Raw genomic sequence first — 14,590 nt, 5'->3', positions numbered from 1 at the left:
TTATAAATGATTTACAAAATAGACACAAGTACGTGAAACTACATTCTATGGTTGAATTATCGAAATCGAATATGCCCCTTTTTATTAAGTCTGGTAATCTAAGAATTAGGGAACAGACACCCTAATTGACGCGAATCCTAAAGATAGATCTATTGGGCTTAACAAACCCCATCCAAAGTACCGGATGCTTTAGTACTTCGAAATTTATATCATATCCGAAGGGTGTCCCGGAATGATGGGGATATTCTTATATATGCATCTTGTTAATGTCGGTTACCAGGTGTTCACCATATGAATGATTTTTATCTCTATGTATGGGATGTGTATTGAAATATGAAATCTTGTGGTCTATTATTATGATTTGATATATATAGGTTAAACCTATAACTCACCAACATTTTTGTTGATGTTTTAAGCATGTTTATTCTCAGGTGATTATTAAGAGCTTCCGCTGTAGCATACTTAAATAAGGACGAGATTTGGAGTCCATGCTTGTATGATATTGTGTAAAAACTGCATTCAAGAAACTTATTTTGTTGTATCATATTTGTATTGTAAACCATTATGTAATGGTCGTGTGTAAACAGGATATTTTAGATTATCATTATTTGATAATCTACGTAAAGCTTTTTAAACCTTTATTGACGAAATAAAGGTTATGGTTTGTTTTAAAATGAATGCAGTCTTTGAAAAACGTCTCATATAGAGGTCAAAACCTCGCAACGAAATCAATTAATATGGAACGTTTTTAATCAATAAGAACGGGACATTTCAGTTGGTATCCGAGCGTTGGTCTTAGAGAACCAGAATTTTTCATTAGTGTGTCTTATCGAGTTTGTTAGGATGCATTAGTGAGTCTGGACTTCGACCGTGTTTTCTTTAAAAATGATTGCTTAACATTTTTGTTGGAAACTATATATTTTTAACATATGAATATTATGTGATATATTAATCTCTTAACGTGTTTGATATTATGTGATAGATGTCTACCTCTAGAACAAGTCCCATTGACTCACCTAATAATAATGAAGAGTCAAATGTAAATTGGAATGATTTGTGGACTGATTCACAAGTTCCCGAAGAGGAACCGGAAGAAGAGTCGGAACCAGAAGAAGAATCGGAACCGGAAGAAGAATCGGAACCGGATGAAGAAATAGAACCGGTGGGGGAAATAATAAAACGGTTAAGTAAAAGAAAATCCTCAACCAACCGACCAAAGTTAATTATGGTCAATGGTGTTTCCGCCAAGGAAGCAAAATATTGGGAGGATTACCAATTCTCCGATGAATCGAATTCCGACGAGAATTCCGATGATGTTATAGAAATTACCCCAACTAAATTTAAAAAGGCAAAAGAAAATAATAAGGGAAAGGGCATAAAAATAGAGAAATCTAATTCCAACCCCGATGAACTTTATATGTATCGTCAACCCCCGAAGTCCTTAAGTTGTAACAATGACCCGGGAACCTCTAAACCACCAGGTTTTTCTAAACCAATGTGGAAAATTACGGCTCGTATTAGGGGAACATCATATATCCCTAGAAACTTGGCAAAACGAACCAAAACCGAAGAAGAAGAAACAAGCGAGTCGGAATAAGATAGTTGTATTCGTGTGGTGTAATATATGTAATATAGTGTGCTTATGCTTTATGATATATGTAAAAATTGCTTGTATTAATAAGTATTTTTTTTATGAATCTAACTCTTGTCTATTTTACAGTATAAAAACACAAAATGGATAGACAACCCAATATTTTAAGAGACCTACCCGGAGACATGATTGATGAAATCTTGTCTAGAGTCGGTCAGAATTCCTCGGCACAACTATTTAAGGCGAGATCAGTTTGTAAGACATTCGAAGAACGTTCCAAGAATGATTTGGTTTATAAAAGGCTTTCGTTCGGAAGATGGGGGATATCACATTGGGAAATCCATAAGTTACGATGTGTTTACTTTGACGCATATATTGCGGGGAACCCAAATGCTATTTTACGCAACGGGTTAAGAAATTATTTTGACTCAGTATATCCAAATATAGGACTTCGTGATTTAGAAAAAGCGGCTAACATGCAACATAAAGAAGCATGTTATGCTTACGGGTTAGTAATGTTCGCTTCTCACCAAAGTGAGAACAAGAACATCGGGCTACAACTATTAAACAAAACGTTCCCTCAAGTGACGGAGTCGGTAATTGGGGTAAGAAATGAGGTTTTTAGGTTATTACGAGACTGTTGGTCATTACGTAACCCTCGTCCCTTTGACGACGTTACAACACGCTGTCTTATCAACGGCCATAACGGTTATGTTCCACAAGACCAAGGATGGGAAGTAATCCTAGTAAAACCAGAATGCATGACTTGTTTCTGGACGTATGAATTACGTGTCTTTATTGCCTTTGCTGAACGACTTGTGTACTAGCTAGAATTATCTTCACAACCATCTTGTATCAAATTTATTGTGTGCTATATTTCATGCTATATGTAAAATAAGCGGTATTGTAAGTTTGTAAAATATTGTGTAAAAGTTTGAACGCGAAATATTATTATAATCAGTTTTTCATATAGAATTGTAGTAGTTGAATTGTATATTAGCTACTAAGTATGAACTTAACGGGTAGGTACTACCCGAATTTAAACTTATAAAACGCTAATATGAAGAAAAAGCTTTTATAAATGAGTTCATATTATGCTACGAAATACTATTAACTACTCTTAATATTCTGTATGATTAACTTGTTCCATTTGACTATTTTGAAGGAAATGGCACCGACTACTCGACACACCGTGAATATGAATGAAGAGGAATTCCGTACTTTTCTAGCTTCAAACATAGCCGCAGTACAGGCTGCGCTATATACCAACAATAACCTTGGATCTGGCAGTACAGGAAATCGTGTAGGATGCACCTACAAAGAATTCACTGCCTGCAAACCTTTGGAATTTGATGGAACCGAAGGACCGATCGGATTGAAACGGTGGACCGAGAAGGTCGAATCGGTGTTTGCCATAAGTAAGTGTACTGAAGAGGACAAAGTGAAGTACGCTACGCATACCTTTACAGGTTCTGCGTTAACATGGTGGAATACCTATCTAGAGCAAATGGGACAAGACGATGCGTACGCACTACCATGGTCAGCATTCAAGCACTTGATGAACGAGAAGTACCGTCCCAGAACCGAGGTCAATAAGCTCAAGACAGAACTTAGAGGGTTACGAACCCAAGGATTTGATATTACCACGTACGAAAGACGATTCACAGAATTGTGCCTATTGTGTCCGGGAGCATTCGAAGATGAGGAAGAGAAGATCGACGCGTTTGTGAAAGGATTACCGGAAAGAATCCAAGAAGATATAAGTTCACACGAGCCCGCCTCCATACAACAGGCATGTAGAATGGCTCACAAACTAGTGAACCAGATTGAAGATAGAATTAAAGAACAGACTGCTGAAGAGGCCAATGTGAAGCAAGTCAAAAGAAAGTGGGAGGAAAACGGTGATAAGAATCACCAATACAACAACAACAGTAATTACAATAATAATCGCAACAATTATCCCAACAATCGCAACATCAATCGCAACTACAACAAACGGCCCAACAACAACAACAACAACAACAACAACAGCAACTACAACAATCATCCCAATAACAATAATAACCGCAACAACAACAACAATCAGAAGCAGCTATGCCAAAGGTGTGAAAAGAATCACTCGGGGTTCTGCACCAAATTTTGCAACAAGTGTAAAAGAAATGGTCATAGCGCGGCGAAGTGTGAGGTCTACGGACCAGGGGTTAATAGAACGAAAGGAACAAATGGTGTCGGAACGAGTGGTGGCGGAGCAAGTAGTGTTGGAGCAAGTTATGCCAATGTAGTTTGTTATAAATGTGGAAAACCAGGCCACATTATTAGAAATTGCCCGAACCAGGAGAACACGAATGGACAAGGCCGTGGAAGAGTTTTCAATATTAATGCGGCAGAGGCACAGGAAGACCCGGAGCTTGTTACGGGTACGTTTCTTATTGACAATAAATCTGCTTACGTTTTATTTGATTCGGGTGCGGATAGAAGCTATATGAGTAGAGATTTTTGTGCTAAATTAAGTTGTCCATTGACGCCTTTGGATAGTAAATTTTTACTCGAATTAGCAAATGGTAAATTAATTTCAGCAGATAATATATGTCGGAATCGAGAAATTAAACTGGTTAGCGAAACATTTAAGATTGATTTGATACCAGTAGAGTTAGGGAGTTTTGATGTGATAATCGGTATGGACTGGTTGAAAGAAGTGAAAGCGGAGATCGTTTGTTACAAAAATGCAATTCGCATTATACGAGAAAAAGGAAAACCCTTAATGGTGTACGGAGAAAAGGGCAACACGAAGCTACATCTTATTAGTAATTTGAAGGCACAAAAACTAATAAGAAAAGGTTGCTATGCTGTTCTAGCACACGTCGAGAAAGTACAAACTGAAGAAAAGAGCATCAATGATGTTCCCATTGCAAAAGAATTTCCCGATGTATTTCCGAAAGAATTACCGGGATTACCCCCACAGCGATCCGTTGAATTTCAAATAGATCTTGTACCAGGAGCTGCACCAATAGCTCGTGCTCCTTACAGACTCGCACCCAGCGAGATGAAAGAACTGCAAAGCCAATTACAAGAACTTTTAGAGCGTGGTTTCATTCGACCAAGCACATCACCGTGGGGAGCTCCTGTTTTGTTTGTCAAGAAGAAAGATGGTACATTCAGGTTGTGTATCGACTACCGAGAGTTGAACAAACTTACCATCAAGAACCGCTACCCACTACCGAGAATCGACGACTTATTTGATCAACTACAAGGCTCGTCTGTTTATTCAAAGATTGACTTACGTTCCGGGTATCATCAAATGCGGGTGAAAGAAGATGATATTCCAAAGACTGCTTTCAGAACACGTTACGGTCATTACGAGTTTATGGTCATGCCGTTTGGTTTAACTAATGCACCAGCTGTGTTCATGGACCTTATGAACCGAGTGTGTGGACCATACCTTGACAAGTTTGTCATTGTTTTCATTGATGACATACTTATTTACTCAAAGAATGACCAAGAACACGGTGAACATTTGAGAAAGGTGTTAGAAGTATTGAGGAAGGAAGAATTGTACGCTAAGTTTTCAAAGTGTGCATTTTGGTTGGAAGAAGTTCAATTCCTCGGTCACATAGTGAACAAAGAAGGTATTAAGGTGGATCCGGCAAAGATAGAAACTGTTGAAAAGTGGGAAACCCCGAAAACTCCGAAACACATACGCCAGTTTTTAGGACTAGCTGGTTACTACAGAAGGTTCATCCAAGACTTTTCTAGAATAGCAAAACCCTTGACTGCATTAACGCATAAAGGGAAGAAATTTGAATGGAATGATGAACAAGAGAAAGCGTTTCAGTTATTGAAGAAAAAGCTAACTACGGCACCTATATTGTCATTGCCTGAAGGGAATGATGATTTTGTGATTTATTGTGACGCATCAAAGCAAGGTCTCGGTTGTGTATTAATGCAACGAACGAAGGTGATTGCTTATGCGTCTAGACAATTGAAGATTCACGAACAAAATTATACGACGCATGATTTGGAATTAGGCGCGGTTGTTTTTGCATTAAAGACTTGGAGGCACTACTTATATGGGGTCAAAAGTATTATATATACCGACCACAAAAGTCTTCAACACATATTTAATCAGAAACAACTGAATATGAGGCAGCGTAGGTGGATTGAATTATTGAATGATTACGACTTTGAGATTCGTTACCACCCGGGAAAGGCAAATGTGGTAGCCGATGCCTTGAGCAGGAAGGACAGAGAACCCATTCGAGTAAAATCTATGAATATAATGATTCATAATAACCTTACTACTCAAATAAAGGAGGCGCAACAAGGAGTTTTAAAAGAAGGAAATTTAAAGGATGAAATACCCAAAGGATCGGAGAAGCATCTTAATATTCGGGAAGACGAAACCCGGTATAGGGCTGAAAGGATTTGGGTACCAAGATTTGGAGATATGAGAGAAATGGTACTTAGAGAAGCTCATAAAACCAGATACTCAATACATCCTGGAACGGGGAAGATGTACAAGGATCTCAAGAAACATTTTTGGTGGCCGGGTATGAAAGCCGATGTTGCTAAATATGTAGGAGAATGTTTGACGTGTTCTAAGGTCAAAGCTGAGCATCAGAAACCATCAGGTCTACTTCAACAACCCGAAATCCCAGAATGGAAATGGGAAAACATTACCATGGATTTCATCACTAAATTGCCAAGGACTGCAAGTGGTTTTGATACTATTTGGGTAATAGTTGATCGTCTCACCAAATCAGCACACTTTCTGCCAATAAGAGAAGATGACAAGATGGAGAAGTTAGCACGACTGTATTTGAAGGAAGTCGTCTCCAGACATGGAATACCAATCTCTATTATCTCTGATAGGGATGGCAGATTTATTTCAAGATTCTGGCAGACATTACAGCAAGCATTAGGAACTCGTCTAGACATGAGTACTGCCTATCATCCACAAACTGATGGGCAGAGCGAAAGGACGATACAAACGCTTGAAGACATGCTACGAGCATGTGTTATTGATTTCGGAAACAGTTGGGATCGACATCTACCGTTAGCAGAATTTTCCTACAACAACAGCTACCATTCAAGCATTGAGATGGCGCCGTTTGAAGCACTTTACGGTAGAAAGTGCAGGTCTCCGATTTGTTGGAGTGAAGTGGGGGATAGACAGATTACGGGTCCGGAGATTATACAAGAAACTACCGAGAAGATCATCCAAATTCAACAACGGTTGAAAACCGCCCAAAGTCGACAAAAGAGCTACGCTGACATTAAAAGAAAAGATATAGAATTTGAAATTGGAGAGATGGTCATGCTTAAAGTTGCACCTTGGAAAGGCGTTGTTCGATTTGGTAAACGAGGGAAATTAAATCCAAGGTATATTGGACCATTCAAGATTATTGATCGTGTCGGACCAGTAGCTTACCGACTTGAGTTACCTCAACAACTCGCGGCTGTACATAACACTTTCCACGTCTCAAATTTGAAGAAATGTTTTGCTAAAGAAGATCTCACTATTCCGTTAGATGAAATCCAAATCAATGAAAAACTCCAATTCATCGAAGAACCCGTCGAAATAATGGATCGTGAGGTTAAAAGACTTAAGCAAAACAAGATACCAATTGTTAAGGTTCGATGGAATGCTCGTAGAGGACCCGAGTTCACCTGGGAGCGTGAAGATCAGATGAAGAAGAAATACCCGCATCTATTTCCAGAAGATTCGTCAACACCTTCAACAGCTTAAAATTTCGGGACGAAATTTATTTAACGGGTAGGTACTGTAGTGACCCGAACTTTTCCATGTTTATATATATTAATTGAGATTGATATTTACATGATTAAATGTTTCCAACATGTTAAGCAATCAAACTTGTTAAGACTTGATTAATTGAAATATGTTTCATATAGACAATTGACCACCCAAGTTGACCGGCGATTCACGAACGTTAAAACTTGTAAAAACGACTTGACGATATATATATGGATATACATATGGTTAACATGAGATTATGATAAGTAAGTATCTCCACAAGTATATTAACAATGAGTTATATACATATAAACAAGACTACTAACTTAAGGATTTCGAAACGAGACATATATGTAACGATTATCGTTGTAACGACATTTAAATGTATATATATCATATTAAGATATATTAATATATCATAATATCATGATAATATAATAATTTAACATCTCATTAGATATAATAAACAATGGGTTAACAACATTAATTGAGATCGTTAACTTAAAGGTTTCAAAACAACACTTACATGTAACGACTAACGATGACTTAACGACTCCGTTAAAATGTATATACATGTAGTGTATTTAGATGTATTAAAATACTTTTGGAAGACTTCAAGACATATATCAAAACACTCATACTTAACAAAAATGGTTACAGTTACTTTCCCATTCTTTTCTTTCATCAAGAATTCTAGTCGTATTCTTACCCGTATTATACACAGCTTCAAAACGTACTTACTATGGGTATATACCAATAGGAACTAGCATGGGATTCCACTCTTGATTATGTCATGTATGACTAATCAATTTTAACTTCTACCATGAGCTAGTCAACTAACTAGAACTCCTTTTAACCCCACTCACCACTCACCAATTAACACTCATCATTCACTCCATTTCACTTCCAAATCTCTTTCTAATTCTCTCTCAACACACCCACACTATTATGAACGTATTTTTACAGTAGTTAGTCATCATCTTCATCAAAAATCACTTCAAGAATCAAGCTATAATCATCATAAGAAGAACACTTCAAGAATACTTCAAAAATCCATTCAAGTTTACTAATTTACTTCCAAGCTTTCTAATCCATTCCAAGTAATCATCTAAGATCAAGAAACCTTTGTTATATACAGTAGGTTATCTTTCTTATTCAAGGTAATATTTATATTCAAACTTTGATTCAATTTCTATAACTATAAACTATCTTAATTCGAGCAAAAATCTTACTTGAACTTGTTTTTGTGTCATGATCCTACTTCAAGAACTTTCAAGCCATCCAAGATCCTTTGAAGCTAGATCATTTCTTGTCACTTCCAGTAGGTTTACCTACTAAACTTGAGGTAGTAATGATGTTCATAACATCATTCGATTCATATATATAAAACTATCTTATTCGAAGGTTTAAACTCGTAATCACTAGAACATAGTTTAGTTAATTCTAAACTTGTTCGCAAACAAAAGTTAATCCTTCTAACTTGACTTTTAAAATTAACTAAACACATGTTCTATATCTATATGATATGCTAACTTAATGATTTAAAACCTGGAAACACGAAAAATACCGTAAAACCGGATTTACGCCGTCGTAGTAACACCGCGGGCTGTTTTGGGTTAGTTAATTAAAAACTATGATAAACTTTGATTTAAAAGTTGTTATTCTGAGAAAATGATTTTTATTATGAACATGAAACTATATCCAAAAATTATGGTTAAACTCAAAGTGGAAGTATGTTTTCTAAAATGGTCATCTAGACGTCGTTCTTTCGACTGAAATGACTACCTTTACAAAAACGACTTGTAACTTATTTTTCCGACTATAAACCTATACTTTTTCTGTTTAGATTCATAAAATAGAGTTCAATATGAAACCATAGCAATTTGATTCATTCAAAACGGATTTAAAATGAAGAAGTTATGGGTAAAACAAGATTGGATAATTTTTATCATTTTAGCTACGTGAAAATTGGTAACAAATCTATTCCAACCATAACTTAATCAACTTGTATTGTATATTATGTAATCTTGAGATACCATAGACACGTATACAATGTTTCGACCTATCATGTCGACACATCTATATATATTTCGGAACAACCATAGACACTCTATATGTGAATGTTGGAGTTAGCTATACAGGGTTGAGGTTGATTCCAAAATATATATAGTTTGAGTTGTGATCAATACTGAGATACGTATACACTGGGTCGTGGATTGATTCAAGATAATATTTATTGATTTATTTCTGTAAATCTAACTGTGGACAACTAGTTGTAGGTTACTAACGAGGACAGCTGACTTAATAAACTTAAAACATCAAAAAATATTAAAAGTGTTGTAAATATATTTTGAACATACTTTAATATATATGTATATATTGTTATAGGTTCGTGAATCAACAGTGGCCAAGTCTTACTTCTCGACGAAGTAAAAATCTGTGAAAGTGAGTTATAGTCCCACTTTTAAAATCTAATATTTTTGGGATGAGAATACATGCAGGTTTTTATAAATGATTTACAAAATAGACACAAGTACGTGAAACTACATTCTATGGTTGAATTATTGAAATCGAATATGCCCCTTTTTATTAAGTCTGGTAATCTAAGAATTAGGGAACAGACACCCTAATTGACGCGAATCCTAAAGATAGATCTATTGGGCTTAACAAACCCCATCCAAAGTACCGGATGCTTTAGTACTTCGAAATTTATATCATATCCGAAGGGTGTCCCGGAATGATGGGGATATTCTTATATATGCATCTTGTTAATGTCGGTTACCAGGTGTTCACCATATGAATGATTTTTATCTCTATGTATGGGATGTGTATTGAAATATGAAATCTTGTGGTCTATTATTATGATTTGATATATATAGGTTAAACCTATAACTCACCAACATTTTTGTTGACGTTTTAAGCATGTTTATTCTCAGGTGATTATTAAGAGCTTCCGCTGTAGCATACTTAAATAAGGACGAGATTTGGAGTCCATGCTTGTATGATATTGTGTAAAAACTGCATTCAAGAAACTTATTTTGTTGTATCATATTTGTATTGTAAACCATTATGTAATGGTCGTGTGTAAACAGGATATTTTAGATTATCATTATTTGATAATCTACGTAAAGCTTTTTAAACCTTTATTGACGAAATAAAGGTTATGGTTTGTTTTAAAATGAATGCAGTCTTTGAAAAACGTCTCATATAGAGGTCAAAACCTCGCAACGAAATCAATTAATATGGAACGTTTTTAATCAATAAGAACGGGACATTTCAACTTCAGTTGGTATCAGAGCGGTGGTCTTAGCAAACTAGGTCTGCATGAGTGTGTCTAACTGATAGTCGTTAGGATGCATTAGTGAGTCTGGACTTCGACCGTGTTTGCATGTCAAAAGTTTTGCTTATCATTTTTTGTCGGAAATCATTTGCTTATCATCCTTAGTAAATTACCTGCTTATTATTCTTAGTCTAGACACATCTTATTGCATTGAATACATGAATAGTGTATAGACAAACTTCATATCTTAGCATATCTGCTAATTCATATCTTAGCGTATTTGTTATTGTTATCTTTGCCTGACAGCTTCCGTAGATTCCTCCGTAACTTATGAGATTTTAGTATTATATATATGCATATGTAAATTATGTATTGCAGGATACTAATCTACATTCTATAATCTATTTCTTATCGAAAATCCTTCATCTGATCGTACGAGATGAATCCTTCAACTAGTTCGAGTCCCTCGAATTCCGACAGCTATTCCGATAGTTATCCCGATAGTTATTCCGAATGGATAGTCATCTAAGCTCCAGAAGCAATGTCACCAGAATGAATCAACCAATTCATCTGATGGGTTCGTAGTCGACTTAATCTTTGGAGACAATAAGAAGGCGATCCTTTCCTTCCACTGATTTTCCCTCTTGGCGAAGAACCTGAGACACTTACCAGCGAACCTGTTCGTAATACCATTTTCTTTCTCATTTTCAGAGTATTCCGTCACAACTATATATTATCTCAAATTCTAGATCTTACTCATCTGCTCATTCCGACCGACAATCATCCCGGAGTAATACGAGAAGTCAACGAACTTCGCGCTCGAGTAATCAATTTGGAGAATATGGTGCAAAACGAACCAGCTTCAGCAACATCACCGACATCAACAGTACCACCAACAACACGAGTTACAACATCACATGCCCCAATATCTCATTCTGTACCTCGAGCGTAATCATTGTTCTACGAATCATTCTACATTTTTTTTATCTTCGTTCGACATGGCGATTATATAATCTTTAATGTTTTAGAGATTATATATTCTTATTCTAACAGTAAATCAAATGAGTCTAATATCATATTGACTCATTAAATTCATGATTACATCTGAAGAAAATACATATATAAATATATTTTCATAAAGATGGTAATTAAAATTCTTTTGTACAAACCGTTAATGATGAAAATATTTTAACGGGTAGGTAATACCCGAGAAATATTTAGATTTCACATTAATAAGTTACATTGTACATCCTTCGAATCTGATTCAACGGTCATTTACTATCCTATTTACATTCACCGATATACGAATCTGTTCACCACAAAATAACCATTTTCATTCAAATTTCATATTTGGATTTTGATTTCTCAGAATCCAACAAGTGGCATAATGAAGAAAACATTTGACAAAATAAAATTTGTTAGAAACAAACAATTTAACTATGAAAAGAATTTTGTTAAGAATCCACGCTAACTGTTCCTAGCTAACTGTTCCTAGCTAACTGGTTACATTTTATTTATCACCATTTACATTCTCGCAATTTACATTCTCGCAATTTTATTTATTGTCATTTAATTTCTGTATTTATTTTACGCACTTTAAATATCGGGACACGTATACAAGGTTTTGACATATCATATCGACGCATATATATATATTATTTGGAATAACCATAGACACTCTATATGTAGTAATGATCGAGTTCTCTATACAGGGTTGAGGTTAATTCTACAGTAATATATATACTTTGAGTTGTGATCGAGTCTGAGACATGTACACGGGTCACGATACGTATTAATTAATTCGAATATATATATATATATATATATATATATATATATATATATATATATATATATATATATATATATATATATATATATATATATATATATATATATATATATATGAATTATTGAATTATTAATTGTGGACTATCGACTGTGGACTAATAATGTTGGACAATTAAAATGAATTAAAATATTGATTATAAAATATGAAACTAAAAAAAAATTTCTTCAAGTTTGCCACTTGATTTCATCCTAAACTTCAAATTATATCTTGACGATTCCAATTTGTGTTCAAACTTTCATGATTTTTAAAAACACCTCAATCGAGAGGATGAACCAACCGCACTTCATCTACGGAAGAAAAGATTGATGCATATAGTTATGCACCTGAGAACACTCGGAAACTGAGTAAACGTTTAACGTGTAGTTGTGCTAATTCCTTTAGCGCTTTTATTACCGAAAATAACTTTGCAATCCATTTCCAAAATTAGTCAATTTTGTCACAGTTCCAACAAGGCAACTTCGATTTTCATTCGGATTAACCTTATTATAACCTTGATTTATATGTGTGCTCTTTGATTGTTATCGGGGAACCTTTTATTATATTCCACCATATTACCAGTAGATGTACCAGCAACCTCGTCGCTCCTTGGCTTAAATCTCTCTGACAAATCATTATATTTATTCATTGAAACCCTATCATATACTCATCCACATCTTGTAACGAGAACTGCCATAACAATTACCGGGAATCGGCAATAAGTACTTTGAAAACTCACAGCATATCTACATCAATAATTATATGTATAAAATTTATCTTTTAGAATTATGGTCTTTCATTCTGAAATTCTGAACAGCACTCAGTCTACAAATCAATATTCTGAATGTTGAAAAAGCTGAATGAAGCAGCAGAAACTGTAGACAACCGTAAACGACCTTAATCATCGGAAGTTTGATGATAAAGAATAGTATGTTGGAAAAGCTCAGAAAAAGTTGGAACTGAAAAACTAATTGAGCAAACTATGAAGGAAGTCGTGGACAAATCACAAAGAATAAGTTTGACTTCAAAGAATTTAAATGATTCAGTACCTGCTGAAGTCATTAACGAATACCTTGTTTTTGACTCCAAACTCTTGCGGACAAAATTTTCTTCACCGTCCTTCGATAGTAGAAATTCCAAGATATCATCGTATCTTTCATTATAAATATCCTCCATATTTCTGAAGATATTTTCATTACTATTCTTATCTGAAATTATTAATCTCTTCCTGATATCAGTGTTACATCATATAGAAACTGTTAGTTTCTATATTCTTTAAACTTTCGAGCTTAAAATATGAATGTTATTGAAGTAATGTTGGGAACTGATGCATGAGTTAGTATAATATAATGACACTTGATCAACATGATTATATTACAGTAAGTCATGCTGAGTTTCTAAATGGAACATGATGATTCACAGATTATAACGTCATCATGTGCCATGTTACATAACTCTTTCATTCTGCTTAACTTCTGAACATATCAAGAAAATATATTCTTGATAGTTCTATTCTCAGTGATTCAGGTAATTTGACAAAACAAATCGTGCTACTACCTTTTCTTTTCTACCTTATATATTATGATAATTCGAAACTCCATACCTATGAATTCTGGACCATTACTTGCGAAAAGTAAACAAAAGCATGAAGCTCCGAAATAGAAAGGGAGTATAAATTGCAGTAAATAAGAGAGTGCATAACGGTGGATGACAATAATTATAGGAGACAGAAGCAGGGACATTGAAATATAAGGGAAGATATAAAACCCAATAACAGCACAGAAGTTACAAACCATGGATATTAATACGAATAGCAATATAAAGACACTGTATAATTAAGAATAGTATCCCCCAAGGCAATAGCAGAAGTAAACAGATTTTCTGGTGGAAGATTGAAAAGAAGGATGACAAATACATAGATAGGAAAATATCAAGAATCAGAACTGGATGGAGCATTTCCACAATATTTTAGAAGTAGGAATAGAGGAAGAAAGTATAGGAATGGTGAAAGTAATGGAATGGAAGAAGTTCATTTATAGTGAAAATACCAGACAAAGAAATCAAGGCAGATTTCCACATTAATTATAGAGATCTTAATTTCCTTACTCGCCGAAGAATCAAATCTTTTAGATTTCGAAG

Source organism: Rutidosis leptorrhynchoides, chromosome 2 (genome assembly GCF_046630445.1).
Source record: "Rutidosis leptorrhynchoides isolate AG116_Rl617_1_P2 chromosome 2, CSIRO_AGI_Rlap_v1, whole genome shotgun sequence".
Taxonomy (NCBI): Eukaryota; Viridiplantae; Streptophyta; class Magnoliopsida; order Asterales; family Asteraceae; genus Rutidosis; species Rutidosis leptorrhynchoides.
The sequence above is the reverse complement of the archived record's forward strand: the minus strand, read 5'-3'. Positions refer to the sequence as shown.